The sequence below is a fragment of the Arachis stenosperma genome, chromosome 6, assembly GCF_014773155.1.
Source record: "Arachis stenosperma cultivar V10309 chromosome 6, arast.V10309.gnm1.PFL2, whole genome shotgun sequence".
NCBI classification, from domain to species: domain Eukaryota; kingdom Viridiplantae; phylum Streptophyta; class Magnoliopsida; order Fabales; family Fabaceae; genus Arachis; species Arachis stenosperma.
In genome coordinates, this window is record NC_080382.1 from 119,913,687 (window position 1) to 119,937,792 (window position 24,106).

The following is a 24,106-nucleotide window of genomic DNA, read 5'->3' on the forward strand; positions in this document are numbered from 1 at the left end:
ATAAAAACTAACTAAATCCTACTAGAAACATACTAAAAATAATGCCAAAAAGCGTATAAATTATCCGCTCATCAGATACCCAGGAATGATTTTTTAAATCTTGAACCAAACATGGAAATAAAACATTCCCATCTCAAAATTCCTGGGAATATACTGCATTCCCTCTAACCACACACCCCCGAAGTATTATTTGAGAAAGTTATTTTTACGGTGTAGCTAACGTTATGTATATTCACGTGAAAGATATTTTTCAAGTCGTACGCCATGACACTAAGCATGAAATTTTAGAACAAATTGGAATACATATATTATTTAGTCAACAATTTTCGTAATAAGATTCATTAAAAACTGATTGTTGGTAAATCTAAATTTTTAAAGTCTAATATTCATCATATGTTTATTAATTTCATGCGTATGTTAATAATACAAACCCTAGTAGTGTTGCATATAATAAATTGCAATATTTGTACATTGAGATCAATCTGAGTTTATAAGGTGTAATATTCATAATATTATTGATTATCAAATAATGGAAAAATTATAGTTGTAAATGTTGGAATAAATAATTTTATTAATCTAGATCATTCATATTAAATCATCAAAAATATATTATAATGCGGAAGCATACACTACAAAATTTATATTTAATTGAGGGAGCTTTTTAGTAGAAGTTTTTAAAAACTTCCAAAATACACTTTATTTATGGCAATCTATAAAACTTCCTCTAATAGTTAATTTATAAAATTTAAACTCTCACCCCAAAAAAATCCTCTTCTACTATTGAGTTTCCAAAACTCACCGAGGCAGAGAGAAGAGAAGAGAATGGTGATCGACAAAATCCTAAGTTATCTACCATCGGTGTAGATGTCATTGCAGTCACTGGTTCCGCCGCCGTTGCCGTCACCGTTACAGTCGCCAGTTTCACTGCCATTGCCGCCACAGTTGTCACAGGAAGCTTTTAAATTGAGCCACCTCCTCATCAACATTATGGTTTCAGATCTGTTTGCTCTATAGCTGCGCTTGCCACTGCAGTTTTTACCGCCGTTGCTGCCGTAATTTCCGCCATCATTGCCGTTGTAGTTTCCGCGGTCAAAAGCTTCTGAATCGAACCACTGTTTCAGATCTATTTTCTCCTTTGAGCTACCACTTGTATTCTTCTTTTTCTCCATAGTTCATTTGTTTCTATTTCTCTGCTTCTTTGAAGTTCCAATTGATCAACCAGAGCGGCCACTTTTCCTTTGTGTTATTTTACTGTACTTGATCAACCAGCTTAGGGTAATCATTTTAATGTGTTAAATCGGTGCCTAATACTGTACTTATTTCGACAATGAAGCAATTGCCATTTGGTTATTACGTTAACTGGACTCATGATTATGGAATTTTACCATTGTGCGGCGTCCTGCAAATTGAAATGGAATTGGAAATGGAAATGGCTTGTCTGAATATGCTTGCATGCTTTTACTTGTTCATTCTTGCCACAATTTCATGTTTCATTGGGATATTTTGCATTTCTATGTTATTCAATTGCTTTGTGATTTATGTGATAATATTTTGTTTTCTCGCTCTTTAATTTTGTTTGAGATATTATGATTGCAAGATATTAGAAATTGATGGCAGTGTAGTTTTCCAAGTTCATCTTGGACTAAGATCTTGAGAATAGTAAATGTTTCATATAATATACAAGTGTTGCATTGTCTTTATTGTTATTTTGTTTACCAATTTTGTTTTTTATTACTTCTCTTGCAATTATTCTTAGCTGCTCAAGAATGCTTAGCCAATTCTTCAATTAATAATTTATTTTGATGTTACTTTTTGAAGTATCTTTTAGAAATGGGAGAGCTTGTGATTTATACAAATCACAAGCTGAACTTTTTGTCATTTCTTCTATCATCTTAATTAGATCCTCATTTCTCATTACTTATTACAGATGATGCTGATGTTTCATTTTAAAAGGAACGTTCTTAATTTTTTTCAGGGAGTTTTCCCCTTTTGATCAAAGATTTAATAGCTACTGATTAGTATATGCAGTGATTTATCCAATGGATAGTCGTTTCCTTTTTCACCATTAGTTTATAGAAATTAGTTTTAGTATTATCATTATGCATTTGAGTCATTTATGCTGATATTTGTGTAACTTTTAGGTTTTGCAATTAGCAACTCTCTCTGCTTTCAGTTTCAGCATCTACTTCCTCTATGCCGATTACAAAATGAGTGAGTACCTTAAGCAAGCCTTTATCTTTCTTATATTGGTTTTGGTCAAACTTAATTTCTTTGCTTTAATTTTTTTTTCAGTTGCATAATCCAGTTTGGTCTTGGTCAATCAAAAATGGCTCCTGCGTCTGCAGAGTCTATAAAGGCCAGAGGTCAGCCTCAATTTAACTTATATATTGATTGATTGATAAAGGTTTCTGTCATCAAAGAAGCTAATGGTGATGCCAAGGGTTTGTAGGATGGAATTATAGAGTGTTCTTAAAAGAGGAACAAGATTGGCTACGAGGATCCTAATCTTGAATTCTCACTTCTTTTCCTCGGCGCTCCCAAAATGGTGCAATTCAAATTCTTTTCCCTGATGTATGTAGATTTTGCTATGAACACAAGGGGGATTAAAATCTAGTTCTGTATATTGGTTTAAGTTGAATGCCTTGTTTGCGATCATTTAGTGTGCCCAGGGGAGGAGCTATCTTGTTCTGTTCGTGGCTGTGGAGGAATCTACCATATCAATTGTGCAAAAGAAGCTTTGGAGCTCTCGAATCCAAAAAAACTCAAGTGCTCACGACATGTAAATATTTGGTGAATCACATCTTATAATTAGCGTTCATATATGCTTAGGTGATGAATAGATTCAATTAGGATGCCCACGGGTATGTGTGTGGATGCTATATCCTCATAATTGGCATTATAATCACATCTCACTTATAGAGGGGGTTTAGGGCATAGTTATAGTTTGTGATATTAACTTTAGTGTTGAGTCCACTAATGCAATTGAGAAAAATTGTTCTATAAACAGGCATGCTTTGTTTGCAAACAAAAGTAGTAATTGCGGTGTGTGCGTTGTACAAATGCATTTCATGAAAAATGTGCCCCATGGCCAGAGACTGTGGTGTGCCTAAAAGATAATCCTGGACATGCTATTTGTTGGAGGCATCCTTTTGATTGGTGATTGGATGGAAAGGTCATTTTATCTTTTCAAAGAGACTTTTACTGTCACTGCATATTGATTGTTTATGCTGCAATAGATGTTTTCATTAGATACATGGCATATTCAGATTTAATTCTTTGCCATGTTAGGGAATATCTTTTCTTTATGTTAACCTTTTGTGTTTTTTGTTCTTTTCCCTCCTATCATTTTCCTATCTACAACTTAAATCACAATCACAAGGATATATTTTCCAGTTTATTATACAAATCTAGTATTCTTTTTGTTCAAATATGTAATCTTTTAATTTTCTTCTACATTTCCAATGTCTTGCTTAAATATTTCTTTTAAATAGTAAATGATCAGTAGTGTAATAATACAATTCTAACATCTAGATTAATTTTTTTTAAAAATAATATTGATAGGTTTGTGGAGGTTTGAAACCCTATAGAATAGCCTTTTTTTTAATGAAAAAATTCTTTTGTGGGGGGTTTTGAATCGCCACAAACGTTAACCAAAAATTGCCACAAAATGCCATCATGGAAACCCCACAAAAGGGATAGAAAACTGCCACGAAGGAGCTCGTGGTACCTCAAATTTTGGGGTTTCTTGAAACTGCCACAATCCTTTTTGTAGAGGTTTGAAACTGCCACAAAGAGGAGAAAAAACCGCCACAAATAAATAAAAATCTTGTAGTGGTACCTTTACTCATAAAAATTAAAATTAGAAATTAGAAATTAATGAAAGAGTAGTCTCAGTCTTCCTCAACCAAAATTTTCTGTATTCCTAATAGGGCGGTTGAATTACAACTTCTTTGATGGGGAAAGAGTTGCTGACACTACAAGAAACAAGGGGTTTAGCCACGGAAAAATCGTGACTAAACTCCAAGATAACGGTAGCAACCATACATTGGCTACGAAAAAATATTTGTGACTAATCGGGGTGTTGCATTTTCAATTTGCCACAATTGTAGAGTTATTAGCCATAGTTTTAAACACCGTGAAAACCTTCAAAGAGCCATGATTTGTATATCATTGCCCATACATAATGCCGTGGCTAAATAAAAATTATCAAATCAAAAAGTATAATTCTACCACACTTCATCTATAACTAATTTGTGCAGTCCGAGTTCTTCAGCCACAATTTTTTCCGTGGCTAACGTCAGGTTATTTAATCACGCTATTTCGTGGCTAACTTGCACTGTTTTTCATATACCATTCGTGGTTAATTTATGATAATTTGTTACTTTTTTCCCGTAACTAACTTTTTTTATTGTTTTATAATATGTAGCCTTGGTTTTAGTTTGACTGTGACTAATTGAATAGTTTTATTAAATTAAAATTATATTTATGTATATAACATTAATAACGTAAGTCAAATTTTTTAAATATATAATATTTAACATTTTTCAATAAAAAAATATAATAAAGATTCAGTATAATAATAATAATAATAATAATAATAATAATAATAATAATAATAATAATAATAATAATAATATCATTAATAATAATAATACTACAAGTCTAAATTTGTATACAATAAAAAGTAAGAAAAATCCTAACATTAATAATTAAAATTCTAACATCTTCCAGAGTAAATATATTTAAAATTTTAACTATTATTTATTAACTATACTAACTAAATGTCTGCCATATCACTAGACAGATTAGGCACTTCATTACCATATTTTGATAACAAAAATTTGTGCATAGCTGCCAACTGGATTTTGGTTTCTTCATATCCATCTAGTTTTTTTTCTAATGTTTCAACCTGCTTTTCTAAATTTAACATATGCTGCTGAGATACGTTGCTGGAGACTCCTCCGGTTGTAAATCTAAAAATACGTTTTGACTTGCCAAAACCTACCAAACATACAGCACTACTAGAACCTCGCACATGCCCTACATTTTCAACACCAAAGACCTTTTCAATTGCATAATTCAGATGAGCTAACACTTTCAAAAGAACTCCTTCAGCAGCAGCACATTCTTGATCTTCAGGCAAATGCTCTAATATTTGCTCTTACACAAGAAAAGAAATTAGATTGGTGTATACCAGGTTTTAATTTATAAAATTAAATTACACATTAACTCAAAACAAATAACATAATACACTTACCGCTAAATTGTGCCCACCATTTACATAATTTCCATTCTTCTTCACCAGAATTGATAGAATAACTTCACTCCGACATACAGGTCTTCCTAACATTTTTTTCCTTTTATAATACAGTTGCATTATCAACAGTTATTTTAGAATAACTACAAATACAATAGTAATAAACGTTAAAATACCATTTCGCTTGCTCTTCTGGCATTGCTTTTACTTCCACCAGCATGTGATATTTGAAGTTTCTCTCGATTTTTTCTATTTTGCAAGCATTGTTTCTAAAGTTAATAAACACAAAAAATAAAGTTAATATTGATATAAAAATAAAAAGAATAAAAGATAGATGTAATAAAATAAAATAAAAATTAATATAACAGTACAACTAAAAGAAACATTATTCTATTACCTTTGTCTTAGAATTCGTGTAGTGATGCACAAAAGCCGCCCATTCGATGGGAGGTATATATGAATCAATCTTAGTTGCCAGAATTTCTTTCTTTGTTTTATTGGGATAAAAATAAATATTCTGTAACGAATATTTGTAGGCTTTCCATCGATCACCCATTGCCCTTAGTGCCCATTTAATGCCAGTAGCATAATCAAACTCAAAATTTTCCTTCAAAATATTTATACACAATGCTAAAATTTATATTGTTCATCCATTTACTTATTTTTCTCAAAGCATTATTTTCTAACATGATTTATAACAATCACTAAAATTAGAATTAGAGCATATAACATTTTAAGTTAAAAAGAAAAAAAAAACAGACCTAATAAGTGAAGAAGCAAGCCAATTCTACACAATGAATTCATTAAAATAGACCTAATCAAAATATAGCCATAGACCTAATCAAAATATAGCCAGATACATGCATCTCCCCAATAACATTAATATCTTCCTCTTATTTTCTCCATCGTTTAAAACGTACAAATACTATTAATCAAGCTAGCCAGCACACAATTTTCATCACACCCATGGTTTCTCAACATTGCTTGTATTTCCAACAATACAACCAAATCTAGATAAGGTATCATCAATCTTATTTAATACTAAATCCAATCCTCTTACCTTGCTTATTTCAAGTACTACTCCCTCGTGAATTCTCTCTTTTTAAAATCTTAAGCCATTTTTTTTATGTTTACAAGTCTCACATCTTTTGAGAATATGATATCTAAATAGTTTATGAGTAAGAGCCATATTAAAATATTCAAGCTAATATAATATTATCATACTCTAAAATCACACAAGAGAAACCAAAATAATATACAGAAAATTAAACTGGAAAATGCAAGAATTGAACAAAACTAAACATTAAAAATGAAAAAGGTGCACAGATTAAAAAGACAAAGTAAATTTTAAAATGTCTAAAGTATACATACTTACTTCAATGTAGTTCTACTGCCTTTTTGTGTTGTCTTCAGGCATCTGATCGTATCTTTGGATTGAAATTGGACACAGCGTTGCTCTACGGGCCATTACATGCAGAAATCGTACCAATAAATTTGTGCTATTATCTCGATCTTGTCCATGACCATCAAGTTTCATCATGACTTTTTTCTCCTTTTTCAAATGCCAAACTTGAATGGCCGTCATTTTGTGAGTTATGATTTCTCCAGTAGAAGTGTCTATAACCGAATGCAACGTTGAATAAAAAAATTAACCAAATATTAGAACTCAAAAAATCACGTAAAAATTTGAAATTACATATACCTTTGATATTCACAAGTAAAGGGTCGTTATGATCCTTTTTTGTGGGTGCAGTTGGTTGTTCTGTGGTCACTGTATCATGCTCATTTGTCATGTCTATATCCAAACCCTCTGCAAATTCTTCATTATTGTTGATATTTTGTGGTTGTCGAAGTTCTGCTGGAAGGGCCTCTCTAAACTATTACGTTTTTTTGTGATTGAACATAACACAAAGAAAAAAGACCTAAGAGAATTAGTATCACTCCTTTCTAATAATAATGTCTAAATTATTAGGGGGCAGAAACCACTCTAGGTACACCTGCTTGTTTAAAGCAGCAGTCTTAGCCATTAAATCATCCGCTCTGTTTGTTGTGCGCTGGATGAGCACTAAAGTAGCTGTCCAATTGCGTTGGAGCATCTTTTTGATTTTGTCAAGCAGATAGGAGTCATTCCTAATCATGCTAGTTGTGCCTCGCGAAACAAGAAGAAACGCATCAAGATTATCAGTTTCACATATGACCTCTTTGCACTCTCAATCCCAAACGATAACAAGCCCTCTCCAAATAGCATGAAGCTCACAACAAAGAACATTAGAAAGAGGTATACTGGCAGAACAACCTTTTATCCAAATTCCCATATTGCCTCTAATAATACATCCAAAGCTAGCTAATTACTTATTTTCAAAAATGCTTGCATCGCAGTTCAACTTAAACAAACATTCATGGGGAAATTTTCCAGAAAAAAACTAACAAATAACACCAAAATGAAGAAAGAAAATGTCGGTATTTTGGGTTTGGAAAATGCTCTATCATATGATAGGACTTATATAACATGTTAAAGAAAGTGCCTTCAAGTGCTATAGAGTAACAGGGTCAAAACAAGACGTGAACAGAGTGATGGGTGGTTACTTTAACTTTATGCCAAAGGGTATATTAAAAGTTAAGCGGACTTTGAAATTTTAAATCTTCAAGATTCAATCTAGTCATTGTTGTTTAGGCAGTCTTTTTACTCTTTTTTTAATTTTAAATTTTTTTTCTATTCTACTATTTATTATCTACTAAATATACCTTATATTAATTTATTTCTAATAGAATAGTTATTCATTTATTTATTTTTAATAGTTAAAACCAATTAAAATTTTAAATTTAAGTTTTAAGTCTGTATGTTTTTATCTTTAATTTTTGTTATAATAATATTAAATAACATAAAAACCATTTTAATAAATATACAACCCTCAAAATTCCTCACTTCATATGGGTGATGATTCAAATAATGCACTATCATTTAATTATTTTTCTATTTTGCACAAAACAGTATAGTAAGAGTTATACATTAAGTCAGTTTTATAAATGTTTTACCTGAAAAATTTAATGTTTATTACATTTTGATTACCAAGTCAGTTATTAAAATTTAATTTTGTAAGACAAATTAATTATCACATAAATTTTTTTTAACAAATTTTACAAATCAGTATATGTTATTACTAAATAAAATTAAGAACTTTTATAGAAGTGAGTACGTACTCATTAATTTATTAGTATTGATTTTCTTATAAATAAGACTGACAACTTAATTCAGATATGAATTCATGTGATAAATAATCTTGGATTTTAAATTAATCTAGTTCATTAATTTTATTGAATTAAGGGTTATGATCCATGCAGAAAGTAATCTACACCGCCAACTAATAGTGGACTTGCTCAACTGATGGCCATGAACATAAACATTATTGCATTGTCAACTATAAACAAACAATGAACTTCCCAGACAACAGCATATAGAATAATTAAGTATAAGCTTTGTCCAGTGTCCAGTGTCTAGTGTATAAATAAGAAGCCAATTTATTGAAATTTAGAAAATTTTTAACAAGATGCAAATAATTTCATTTTAGTACCTGACGAGAGTAATGTTCAGAATGCCTTTTCATGGCTGCCAAATATCAAAAAGTACTACTACTGCATTGATCATTATCGAAATTAAATGAAAAGAAAGTAGAAAATAGTTCGCTAAAAAGGGAAGAAAATTTTGATGAATTTGACATAATTTATGTATCAATTAAGTGTTGTACTGGGCAAGCCAGTCACATTTATCAGTGTTTGTAATTTTTTCAATCAAATATTAACTACTACATATTAGAAGATAACTTAATTTACATTTTAAAGAAGCTTGTTTTCATTGTCCATCCTACTAGGCTCAACACCCGCTAATAAAAATAGCTCATGCCCAAGTATGGTTCACATTTCATAAGGATAACATATTAACATCAATACTTCAACAACAAGTGTCCACACAATAAAAGCTCCTTAAAATATAGTATAGCTCTTTCAGTAGTGCAATTAATACACCACATTTTGATCTATATCTAGTATGTGAATAACATCATACTTTTTCTTTAACTTACAAATAAATGGAAATAACAATTTATTCACACTAAGTCCTTGTCTAAATAAAAGAAAAAGCATGTAGAGCATAACAATAATGGCATACCACAAACTACTGAAACTATTGAAAAAATAATGTGAACTACGGCAACAATCTGCAGCCAAAGAACAAGTAAAGTGTAGGATACTAATAAGAACCTAAAAGCAAAGGTTGTTTCCACTTTCCAGAAATGACCGTGTCAATATCGAAGTAAGTCATCAAATATGCAATCTAATTTTTCAGCCAATTTCATTTTTTATATAACTCATACACCAAATAACAATCAAAGGCATGCAAACAAATCCAAACAAGCACTTACACATCAGGGGTGAAGTTAGATGAAATATTAGAGAGGGGCTAAAAATATTTACACAATAAAATAATACTAAAATAAAATTTTAAGGGGGGCTAAACTGAAATTTACATATAATTTATATGTAAAAATTTAAAATTAGGGGGGCGATTGCCCCCTTTTGGTTCTATGTGGCTCCGCCACTGTTACACATCCTATACTCTCTTACTATAGCAGTAGAACTAATAAATATACATAAACTAGTTACAATAGTCAAATATAGCGAGTGACTTTAGATAAACCATATTCAATTTCAAAGAAAGAATACTAATTAATTGGCAACAAGTTTAAGCTATTTGAGCAATGCATATATACCTAAAAAATTGCCCTGGAATTAGAGCAAACCAATTGAACATGTAAATAAGTAAGAAAGTAACCGATGAATGTAGTCAAAAGGCAAAACCTAACCTTGCTTTTCAATGATTTTCTCGACTCTAACTTGGACAGTAAAACACACACATAAAAATTGTTAGATATTAACTTAATTGATATTCAACGATAAATAAAAAATATGAGTGAGACGATTCACTGGATATTTGTCTTTCATGGGTTCAAATAAAGAAGTGGAGAAAATGGCTTGATTCTACGAGATTGAAGTGTGGACCATGGAGTACTGAAGAAGTCGAAGAAGAAGAATTAGAAAATAAGTCCCTGAATAGTTTTGTTATTTCAACAATTCAACCAAATTCATTACTTAAAATTTGAAGGAAATTTTTGTCATGCCTGAGACATTTATGCAAACCTTCAAGGATGATGGCGCCTTCAAGGAAGAGATACCTGAGGACCCAAGATGAGGCAATAGGCTTGATAGGAAGAGGTGAATGGTAGAGAGTTGTCAACTCACCTGAGATGGATAGAGAACGGCACCATGGCGGAGCAAAGATGAGGTTTCAGAACGGTGAAGTTGAGAAGAGATTTCAAAACGGCGCAAGCAAAATAATACACCAGATCAGACTAGAGTAGAACGCAATGCGAGCATAAGAATATGGCGTGAGCTTAAGCAGTGATGAACAGGATGGCGACAGCGAGCATAGAGGAATGCAGAGCGTGCGTCAATGTCGTTAAATGGGAAAGTTAATTTTGTATTGGGGTTAGGGTTATGATTTTGATTCTGAAATGGTATGATTTGAGTTTTGGTTCTAAGTAATAGTAGCTATGAAGGTGATCAATCAATTTTTGCTTGATCCATTGATGTATTTTGTACTTCTTTTCTTGTTTTTGTTTGATTTCAGAGTGGAAAGAGTGATTGTAAAAAAAATACTGGAAGAAAGATTAAGATTTTAGTATAAAAAAAGAATTAGGTAACACTTGGAATGGAAAGTTTATTAAACCTTTAAAAGCCCCACATTAAGGGTAATTTTTAGTGTCTGTTTTTTCAATTTATTTTTTATCTAAGTTGTCAATGGTAAGTTCTTTAAAGAATTAATAAAAAAATGTCTCCTATAATTTAAGTTGTTACTAACAGATTTTTCATAAGTTTAATAAAAAAAATAGCTAATTATCCTCTTATCTTTATCTTTGGTTTCTGTATTGTCTTTTACCGTATTATATTTCTCATAAGTTTAGTCAAAAACAATAATTGAACATTTAAGGTTATCTTATAGCATTAGACATTTTAATATTAGTGCATGTTATATTGCTCACTATTACTATAAATTAATGTTAAACACATAGAACCATCAAAGCTAATAGTTGTTAAATAATAAAATTAAATGATCTCATAATATTATTATAAAAGCATTCATGTCAAAGCTGATTCTCCGAGACCTAGAGAAACTCTAGAGTAAAAAATTATCTAGAATGCATCAAATATTGTCTTCTAAGTTATCTATTTCATCATCACTATCTTAGTCATTATCATCGTTTTCGTCAACATGCATTTCATCCTATTCTGCTTCATCAACCCTGTCCCTCGTCAATTGAAACTCTTTAAGATTCTTTATTTGTTGCTCACAAAATGGTATGTCCTCCACCAAATATTCATCTAATTCCTCCTCATTCAAATCCCCTATATCATATAAATCTCTGGATTTCATATGACAATCAGAACACCAACCTTCATCAACTAGATCATCAACATAGTAAACCATTCTTGTATCTGTTGCAAGAATAAATGGCTCATCTGTTTCATTATCACCAGTGTGTATCAAGTTAGAAAATTTTACACTTGTGATCCCAAATTGATCTATCTTGATTCCGTTGTTAAGTGTGGTATCAACCCAAATACATTTGAACAACATAACCCTCAGCTTGCCAAAGTAGGCTAACTCTATCATATCTACCACTTTACCATTGTATGTATTGTCGCTTGCTACTATAACAGGGTTCCTGCCATTTGAAACACTATTAGTAATAGCAGACATAACCACACCACTATTTTGTGTTTTAAGTCCTTGATCTTTCTTCATTGTACGAAACTTGAACCCATGTACATTATACTCCTCAAACCTCTTCACAACACCATTAGGGCCTTCTGCAAACCACTTGATTTTGGGAGTGATATCTGGATCATCATTTTTTGCGACCTACATGTGTTAATAGATTAGAATTCCAATATGTGATCCTAAATTCTATTTAGGAACAAACACGTCTTACAAAGTGTAAAAAACTCACATAATCCGTAAACCATTCATGGAATTTCGCATGGATGTGTTCTTCAATGATTTTGGTTGCATTTTTTCTACCATGGTATATTCTGGCAATCTCACATCTACATTTTTTGGTAAAGTAGACTATAGTTATGTAATAATTATAGAAAATAATTGAAATCTAAGTTAGAAATAACAACATAACTCACTCGCGGAACTTGTCCACCACTGAACAATTTGTCAACACATAACGATGGGCCTGCAATTTTTCAGTTGGTGTTAACGACCAAATCTTGTGAGCTCCACGAGATATTCCTAAGGCTGAAAAAATTCTTAGATAAGACAGTAGAGCAATTACTATAAGTGTTGTCATTTTGGTCATCGTTGCGCCTTGGTCAGTTGATCATTGTCTCAATATTACCATCCTCCAAATATCAAGAGCAAAAAGTTAGACATTCCTCTATTATGTAACCTTTAGCTATGTGATGATCGGGTTTTTGATGGTATAGAATTTCACAAATGAATTCTCGTTGCAAGTATAGTTTCTAAACCAATCACTAATCCTTTCATACAAAAAGTTGTTTGTCACTAAAACAAACCCCTAAAATTTATAAACCGAAGTATTCAAACCTCGGGTCGTTCTCCCTAGGAATTACAATAAAGTGTCTTGTTATTGGTTGTGAGTTATTTTGGGGTTTTGATAAGAAGTATGAAAGATAAATGACAAGAAAGTAAACTAAGGCCTAAAAAGGTCTTGGCAAGGGTTGGTGGTCAAGGATCTCTATCCTAATCACTAACCACAATATGAGAATTGGCAAGGATTAATCTCATTAAATCATCCTCTAACTAGTAGTAAAGGAAAGTCAAATGAGCTATATCAATCCTAGTCCATAAGTCCTAACTCTCCACTAATTCAATTAGTGAGAACTAGAGTCAATGGATCCCAATCATCAATTACTTGGACATTAGTAACTCAAGAGGTCCTAAGTTATCTTTCCAAGCCAAGAGTATAAAATTCTACTCTAAAATCCAACCAAGCATTTCATCAAACACTTGGAAGGCATAAAAGGAAAGCATAGTAAAATTGCAAGAAAAGTAAATCTACACTACTCAATTGCAAGGAACTAAACAACAACAAATCAAATGAACATAATTATTATGAATTACCTCTAATTGAATTGAAAGAGAATAGGAGGAACAAAAGTAGATCTACAACAAAGTATAAGAACAACATAAAGGAAATTACAACAAAAGAATAGAGGAAGATGAATGTAACAACAAAGAATTGAAAGGTAGAAGTAGAAGAAAATGAATTAAAATCTAGATCTAAGAACTAAACCTAATCCTAATCCTAATCCTAGAGAGAAGTGAGAGCTTCTCTCTCTAGAAACTAACTCTAACTACGAAACTATGCTAATGGTAACTAACATATTCAATACTTGTGATTCTCCTTCAGTCCTTGGGTTAAATAGCATTAGAAATGAGTTGGATTGGGCCCACAAGGCTTCTAAAATCGCTGGCCACGAGTTTCTCTTTAAAAATCACGTGTGGACATCGGCGCGTACGCGTACAGTGCGCGTACGCGTCCCTATACGTGTAGCACTATAGCAAATTTTATATCGTTGCGAAGCCCCGGATGTTAGCTTTTCAACCCAACTAGAACCGCATCATTTGGACCTCTGTAGCTCAAGTTATGGTCATTTAAGTGCGAAGAGGTCGGCTTGACAGCTTTCCGGTTCTTTCATTTCTTCATGAGTTCTCCAACTTTTCATGCTTTCTTTCTTCATTCCCTTGATCCAATCTTTGCCTCCTAAACCTTAAATCACTTAACAAACATATCAAGGCAATTAATGGAATCAAGGTGAATTAAATTTATTTATTTTAAGACCTAAAAAGCATGTTTTCACTCTTAAGCACAATTAAAGGAGAATATACAAAACCATGCTAATTCATTGGGTAAATGTGAGAAAAGGTCTACAAAATACTCTAAATTCAATACAAGATAAACCCTACAAATGGGGTTTATCACTATGCACCCTTCCGGTGCAACCTTGTTACTGACATAAGATTTTAAATGTCGCAGGGCCCTAATAACAAGAAGAGAAAATTAGTTATCCATAAAAAATATATAATAACAAATAGATTCAATTAAAACCTGTTAGAGTGCCAAAATTTACCTTTCAACAGGATACATCTATCTGTACTGCACTGGACCCGCAATCATTGCTTCCTCTACGAGATGAATAACTAGATGAACCATAATAGTGAAAAATGCTGGAGGAAATATCATTTCCATGTGACAGAGCGTCAAAACAATTCATTGTTGTAGTCTTTCTAAATTCTCTAGTGATAGTGATTTGCCTGAGACTTCTCTAAAATAGTTGCACAACTCGATAAGCACGGATGTAACTTCCTTAGACAAGGATCTTCTAAGAGCAATTGGCAAAATATGTTCCAAAAGAATGTGTGAATCATGGCTCTTTAGACCGATTACCTTTTATTTTTTAATATCAACACATCTAGAAATATTTGAAGAGTAACTATCTGGAAAAGAGACACTCTTTAGAAAACCTAGAAAAATATCCTCGTCAACATTTGTCATTCTAAAGCACGAGGAAGGGTACTTGGAAGAATTAGGATATGGATGGAATTGTTCTCTGATTCCCATCAACTGCAAGTCCTTACGAGCTTGCAAGTTGTCTTTTGTCCTTTGTCATCAAGTACAATAAAAGGCACATTATCACACACACTTTTCTCTATGTGCATCATGTCAAGACAATGACAAATAAGATTATCCTTCTAATATGTTAAATCCCAGAAAATACTCCTCTTTTTTCATTGTAGTGGTATGTTGCCATCATTGAGTGCATCCTGAGGTCTTTTTTGACTATTCTCAATTTGGGACGAAATTCTTCTTCCTGATAATGTCGGAGGTGGGCCTCTTAGTTCTGTATGGCTATCAAAAGAGTGTTTATTGTGCCTATACTCATGGTCATAAAGTAACCACCGACGATGTGCCATAAAGCAATACTTCATGCCAAACTTTAACCTTCTAGAGACTGTATCAAAGTTACATGATGGACAAGCAAAGCTCGTATGTGTATTCCACCCAGACAGATTATCAAGACCTAAAATCCACTAATAGTCCAAAATAATGCACCATGCATATGAAAAATGTTACCATCAACAGAATTGTAGACTTCAACACCTTTCCATAATTCGTTCAACTCACAAATAAGTGGCTGCAAAAAAATATCAATATCATTTTCAGGCATCTTTGGACCAGGAATTATCATAGACATTATAAGGAAAGTTTGCTTCATACAATACCATGGAGGATAGTTGTATATATATATAGCATTACTGACCATATGCTAATGTTTGAACTGAGAGTCCCGAACAGATTAAAGTCATCTGTTGCTAAAGTGAGCCTTATGTTACGAGGATCTTTAGCAAATTCTGGATGTAATAAATCAAAATCTTTCCATGCCTTGCTATCTCTAGGATGCTTTAACTTTCCATTTGAGTTAGGGAACTCCGAATGCCAGCGCATTAGTCTTGTTGTCTTAGAGGACATGTATAAGCCTAGGAGTAAGAGGAAAGTACCTCAACACATTTGCTGGTATCCTTTTCTTTTGATCTTGACTTGTTCCCATAACTTCCATATTATTGTTGGTGTTCTCTTCTACTTTATATCGAGATGTATTACAAACCATACATTTTTTTCTCATTATCTTTTTCCCAAAAGAGCATACAGTTATTTGGATATGCATGAATTTTTTCGTATCCCAAACCTAACAATTTAATCATTTTTTGGCTTTGTAAAATGAAGTGGGCAAGTTAGCATGGGAAAAAGCATTGTTGAGAAGGTCGACTATCATGGAGAATGTCTTGTCAATAGCACCGCATAACACCTTGATATGATACAACTCAACACAAATGATAACTTGCTATATTTTGCACACCCATGATATAATTTATGATTCCCATCCTTTAGCAACTCTCTAATTCTTCTTGAATTCTTATTAGTGTCATTTCCTGGCGGCATTAGAATGGAATCAATTTTCGAAGCAAAGGGCTCATCATCATCACCTTCATAGTTGAGGTCATTTATACAAAAAACATCAGTTAACATATCATGCAGTGGAGGTTTTTCAACAGGCTTTGTATGATCGTGACCCAATAGTTCTTTTGGCTAGATTATAGTTTCTCCATGCATATACCAAGAAGTATACTTTTTTGGAAATCCTTTTTGAAGTAAATGAGTTAATTCTTCAATTCTCGTTCCCATATCATTGAACTCACATTTGATGCATGGACATATAATTTTTCTATTTATAGCAGCTCTAGCAAAGGTAAAGTCCAAAAATCCTTCAACCCCGCATTTATACTCTGTTGGTGTAATTGATTTATGAATCCAACTCTTATCAATCATAATTGAATGACTCTGTTTAAATAATAATGTACCAAAATATAAGTGTATGAAAGATATAACAATGAATGATACAATAAATTAGCATATCATGTATTAGTTCCTAATTAATATACACAACAAATTATAGAAATGTAGTGATATAAAGTGTAAAAGGAGGTGTTAGTGAACCAACCTAAATAGATCATCAAATTAATATTACTCACTAATCAGTTGCAGAGTAAGTATAATTGTATTTAGAATCTCATAATCTGCATCACAACAAAAAATGAACCTTGTCCTTAATAATCAATTATGCATAATAAATTTAAAAATTATTAAGGTAGAAAATCATAAAACAAATAAGTTTATATAATGTTTGAGTAAAAATATACAAAAAAACTATAAAAAAGGAATAAGTAATGGTAAAGGATATGGTCTTGTTAACACGGTACATAACTTACTTAAAAATAAGGGTAGATAGATATTTTTTAATACCTTTTAAACATTTTAAACGTTATATATAATATGTTATATATGTTTTTTTTAAATATATTGTACATGTTATATATGAAAGAACAAATTAGACAATATAGACACCATAAAATTCACCTAAAGTAATAGCATGATCTATTTGAAGTAAATCCAATTATGTTTATTACACAATGATGCTGTATACGGGAATTTGAGGTTGCGAAAAAATCTAACAAATACTTATAATGAGAATACAGAGATATGCTTTAGTTTGACAATGGAGGGATATAGTCCCCAAAACTTTTTATAAAAAAATTTATTAGTATTTATGCATACTAAAACTTTATTAAAACTCTTAACACTGAGTACTATTACATAGTACTTTATAATTTTTATTTGTAGATATTTATTTTTTATGACATTAGTAATAAAAAAATAAGTTTTATTTATAAATTTTATTTTAATATAAAAATTTTATCATAATTTTTATCTTAAAATTTTTTGTCACCTCGAAATTTTTCAGTTAAGCTCGGGCTACTGTGAGTACGGTAATATATATCCGAAAATACAAGTATTTGTACTTATTTGAGAGTAGTGGTGCACAAGGAACAAAATATCAAATATTATGAGATATAACCTTTAGGCTATTTGGAATCCCAAAAAGTTGATTAAGATTAGCTCCACACTTTATTTGTCTTGAATAATTTCACCTTCAATGTCCTACAAGAGAGAAAAGGTTATCTCTGAGTCCAAAAATACATTAAGTATATTTAAATCATATAAAGTGAGGTATAACGTTGTTAAATAATTTACTTTTGTCTTTGGTCTCGATAATCTCCGTCGCACTCTTATTTTTTAACTAATATTAATGAAATTCAAAAAAATTTTCTATTAAAATGTGAATGAACAAATAATAAGAATATACAAATGAATGAAAAGAAGTATCAGTTCTTATATAATGTTGATATAATGCATACTTATAGGAATTAGTTAAGCAAAGGGTTAGCTATAGGACTAAGTAAGGAATGATATGAACTATCTTATCTATTGGTCATTCTTTTTTTTTCTTTTTTGTTACCGTTATCCTTTTTTATAAAAAAAATTTAAATTCAAAATCTTAAAAGACTCGATTTGAATGTTCTTAAATATTAATACTTGATTTAATTAAATACATATTTAATTATTAATTGGAATAAAACTTAAATATACTATGTATATTATTTTTAAGTTTCCAAATTTCACTTCTTTTATAATAAATGTTAATTTGATATATTGATTCAAGATTCATTTATGAGGATGACAACTCAAGTGATGTGCTTAGCTCGGATGGGATTATGTAGCTTAAGTCTTTCTTTATTTGTTCCTTCCTTTTATGTTGTGTGTCTATTTGTCTAATATTGTAGTAATTTTATTTCAATTAACATGTTTAAATAGCAATAATCATGCTAACTGGTCTCGCAAGCACATGCACATTAGTATATGGAGAGTTTAGTGGACGAGGATGCTATTTTTGAAATAATTGTATTAACTCTTAGAATGAGAGGAGTCATAACAACCAATTATTAGTAGACAGACATGTTCAGTCGAAAACAAAAAATAACATTAAACAAAAATACAAAACCTAGATAAATTTGGAATTTAAAAGAGTAGTTATATTTAACAAAAGTAAAACAAAAGTACATCAAATATAGTATTATCTTGGACACCATATTTCACAAAATCGCCTAGCTTTGTCATGTGCAATAGGATCCAAATCATTTATAGAATACGGCTTTTTGTCAGATCAAAGTCCTTTACAGCAGCTTGGATTATTGGCGATTCAGTTGTAGAATGAACGTATCCTCTCTTTTGAAAAAACTTTACAATATGTCATTCTATGATATTGATTTGCTTTCGACATGCCCACTGGAACTCAAAATGCCGGCTTGTTTTTAATACTCATCTTCAAAGAAAAATGTAATGATTCAAATTCAATTAACAGTGCTATTTATAGTGTTTACCAAATAAATTCTTTTAGAAAATTACCTTCAAATCCATTAGTATAACATCAGTATCCCAATCAGAATCTTTCGTAAAGGATGGAAAACCAAACCTTACCAGATACTGCATGCTCAATGCATATATCTCCTACAAATTTCAAACAAATCATAATTCAGGTAACATTTAAAGGATTATCTTCAATTAAATAACAACATGCAAAAAGAATGGTAAACATAAACCTTAAGAGTAGAATCCATAATAGTTGATGAAGCACTATTGTAGGATGCATGATATAAGGGTGATTTTTTAGGGATATTTGTGTGAGTATTGAGAGCTAACAGCCAGGAATGGATATTGATCTTATTAAACTAAACGTTGGAGGCAACATCGAGTGCGTGTTGCAACCAGGAGAAAGGAGAGTCAGAAGCCATCTCCTTAGCGAAATTAATGCTTCCATAGCATTCAAGAAACTCACTTTCTTCTATAGCAATCCAATTTGAAGATTTGTTGCAAGATTGTGAGACTTGGGGTAATGATGTATCACCATGCTCAGATAGAATTACCATCTTGGATCACCTAAATATTAAGAAATGCATTATGAATTAAAAAACAAAGTAGGTATAGAGAGTTTATGCATCAATACTTATTATTAGCATTTTTTATGCGTTTGAACATTAAAAATTGAATCTGCAAATTAAGGTTGTCCTTTATTTTTTCTTATATGTAATTATTCAAGTTTTAAATACTATATAATTTTTATCACTTTAATTAGAATTTGACATTATTTTCAAATAGAGTAAAGTATCGTTTTTGTCCCTAACGTTTGGGGTAAGTCCCAAAGTTGTCCCTAACGTTTCAATCGTCCTATTTAAGTCCCTAACGTTTCAAAATTGACTCAATGTTGTCCTGCCGTTAGGGATCCGTTAATAGAATTAACGGCGGGACAAAATTGAGACAATTTTAAAACGTTGGGGACAAAAATGATACATAAAAATAAATTTTAATTTTATCCTTCAATAATATTAATTTTTACTGTACATAATATTCAATCGTTTTTTAAATTACAGTTAATCACATTACTTTTATTTTAAATAAATTAATTTTGTTATAATTTTATTCTTAAAGTAATGTAATTTTTTTATAAATAAATAAATTTTACACTTTCATTCTAAATAATGTAATTTTACTTTCATTATTTAATCACATTACTTATAATTTTTTTAATAATTTTACATTTAAAGTAATGTAATTTTTTTTTTATAAATAAATAACTTTTACACTTTCATTCTAAATAATATAATTTTACTTTCATTACTTAATCACATTACTTATATATTTTTTTAATTTTACACTTTCATTCTAAATAAATAAATTTTTTATAATTTTATGCTTAAGTATTGTAATTCTTTTATAAATAAATAAATTTTATACTTTCATTCTAAATAATGTAATTTTACTTTCATTACTTAATCACATTACTTATAATTTTTTTTTATAATTTTACACTTTCATTCAAAATAAATTAATTTTTTTATACTTTTACTCTTTCATTCTAAATAATGTAATTTTACTTTCATTACTCAATCACATTACTTATATTTTTTTTTTATAATTTTACACTTTCATTCTATTCATATTACATTATTTATTTAGAATAAAAGTGTAAAATTTATTTATTTATAAAAAAATTACACTACTTTAAGTATAAAATAAAAAAAAATTATTTAGAATAAAAGTGATGTGATTAAGTGTAAATGTGATTAAAAATAATTGAATACTATGTATAGTAAAAAATTATTATTATTGAAGAATAAAATTAAAATTTATTTCTATGTATCATTTTTGTCCCCAACGTTTTCGTCCTATTTAAGTCCCTAACGTTTCAAAATCATTTCAATTTTGTCCCGCCGTCAATTTTATTAACGGATCCCTAACGGTAGGACAACATTGAGTCAATTTTGAAACGTTGGGGACTTAAATAGGACGATTGAAACGTTAGGGACAACTTTGAGACTTACCCCAAACGTTGGGGACAAAAACGATACTTTACTCTTTCAAATAAATTTAGCCTCAACCAGTAAGTATGCACTACAATCTTCAACAAATACAAAAAGACCATCATAACTATATGAAAATAATGTAAGTAATAGATAAACTAATACTATTTTCACAACAACATGAAGGAAAAGATATCGTAACATATCATATCCCTCTTTTCATTAATGTAGCATCACCGAAGAATCAAATAATGTAAGACCACAGATTTTGAAAATTAAATAATAAATTATTTATGATTTATTTTATTTATTTGAAAGCATATTTTCAAAAATTTTTGTATTAATTGAGTACTTTTAATTATTGATTTAAAGTTTTAGTGATTTAAAAACAATGAGAATTTTATATGCGCTAATTTAAATAATTAGATTTTAAACTTTATTTTATAATTTTAAAGAAAATTAATTTGATTATCTCTAATTAATGAATTAGAGTCTTTATTTGAAAAATAAATTGTAAGTGATAATTAAATAGTATTTTTATAGATATTATTATTTGATTAAATTTGATTTCAAATTATTACTCTATCACCTTTAAATTTATTAAAATTATTAAATTGCCCAAAATCCCCAATTTCAAACACAACCCTAAATTCCCAATTCCATACCCTAAGGTAGCGTTTGTTTGCGAGACAGAGACCCAGAGACAGAGACAGAGAGACAGAGACCAAGAGACAGAAATAAAAATAAGTACTAGTATTGTGTTTGGTGTGAAAATGTACAGAATTAAGTTATGTCTCAGTATCTTGTTTGGTTTAAAATAAAACTAGAGACTAAATATTGAAAATTACGAAAATACCCTTAATTTTAACTAACAACCCTACCCCCAAATCAAATGTCATTTTACTCAGCATGGAACCCTAACCCCCTTTCTCCTCTCCTCTACCCTATCTCCTTTCTTCTCCCGTGAATGAATCCCGGATTCTGACCCGCCACCGGTAGCACCTCCACGGGTCCAACGACGACGACGACGCCTCTCCAATTCTCCAGCAGTTCATCTTCGTGGCGCCAGTTGCTCTTCATGGTTTGTAAAGTTGCTGCCGTCTGCGGGCCCCTGGGTTTGCGTCGCCACAGTCTCGGAGTTGTTCCTCTGGTCTCCGCGGTTTCTCTATCAACGGACTTGGTATCTTCTTTCAACTTACCTTATTTGCTTCTTAATTTTGTGAAGCATATGAATGTATGAGCAAAGTGTTCTGGCTTTTTGCTTTCTTTCTATTCTGTTCTATTTTTTGTTTGTTTTCAAGAAAAGCTTATCTTGTTTGCAAAAATGTTACATTATTCTTCAATTTCTCCTCATTGCCTCACTGCCTGTGATATCCAAAACTTTGTAACTACTATATCATGTACTCAACCAATTTAGAATGCTCGCAGTTTGCTTGGTTATTTGGTTTCTTTGTTATTGGTGCCATTGTATTTGGTATTGCTCGTTGGTAAGTCACCATTTATTTGGAGTAGGTTTGGGGAAGTTTCATATATGAAAGTGGAAGTGCTATGTATTTTCAAATAATTTGCTATGTATTTTCTCATTTTATCTTGTTTACTGGGTGGCATAAGTGAAATTCCTCTACTAAGTCTGTATATTTTACCAGATGTCATTTTTCTACCAATATCTGGTTTGGTCGGTACAAATATGAAGACAAGAGTGGATAAAAAAATCTGCCCATGGTAGAATGGCCCATGCTTATTTGAAGCACTTGACGATGTTGAAGTTCCTGAGCGAGACCCCAAATGCCCCTTTAGGTAATCTGTGGCCTAACATTGTGTTGTATTGCTTCACTTTCTCTCTCAAATGTCAAATATAATAATTTTACTTAGTTTGTTCTAATAAAGGAGAATTTCTTATTGGCACAGGATGCCTATAATTGACAAATTCAAAGACATGGGAATTGTTGTTATGGAAAAAGTGGAATCTGGTACTGTTCATGAGGGAGACTCCTTGTTGGTTATGCCAAATAAGGTAGTTTATATTTTGGATTTGTATTTGTGATAGTTTTTTAGGTTACTCTGAGCCTCTGAACCTTTCTTTTCTTTTTTTTTTCTTTTTCTTTGTTATTGGTGCCATGGATGTTGTAGGTTCTCCCTTTATTCTTTGCCATGCTTTGCTTAAAATTGGTGATTTGTGCTTCATCAATTGCGTAGCATATAAATTTTTTTTGCCTTACTTGTACTTGTTAATTGCTGATTTGTGAATTTCTGATAGTTATATTTATAAATTTATTTATAAATTTGTGATTGTTATGATTGTTAACTGTCTTACCACTAATGTCAACATTGTATACGAAGTCACCACATGCCTTAACTGCTTTTTGTTTTATTTGTGCAGCACGTGATCAATTTATGCGGGAAATTGTTCTTTCCAAGTTTTGGTTCGGGTGCAGCTATCAAGAAATTCAACCAAAATTAAAAGCCCATCATGAAAATTGATCACAATTTAACTGTATACACCCTAAATAATAACGGCTACTTTCTCAGTTCTAGTTGTAAAGATATGAAATAAACTACTTGTTTATTGTTGTTTCCCCTCGTGTGCAAGCATGTATATATGATGTCTTATGTTGTAGTGAGGAATCTTACAAAAATGTTTTATGTACAACAATGTAAGGTCAGTATTGCTCAAAGCTATGAATGCTTGTGTAATTTGAGATCTGTTTAATAGAATATGTTACTTGTGTTCTGAATTTAGCAACTATGTGCATCTTTTCCCACTTCTTCATGTAGATACTTCAATAAAACCAGTATAAACAGTAACGTTTCACCAAAGTTTCTATAAGACTCAAAAACACAAATCTAATGCTTCCAGTTAATGCAGGAAAATAATCTTTTTACAAGTTGAAAAAGCATATTGATAATCAACTAGAATAGGACAGTTGATGACCTAAAATTATCATAAT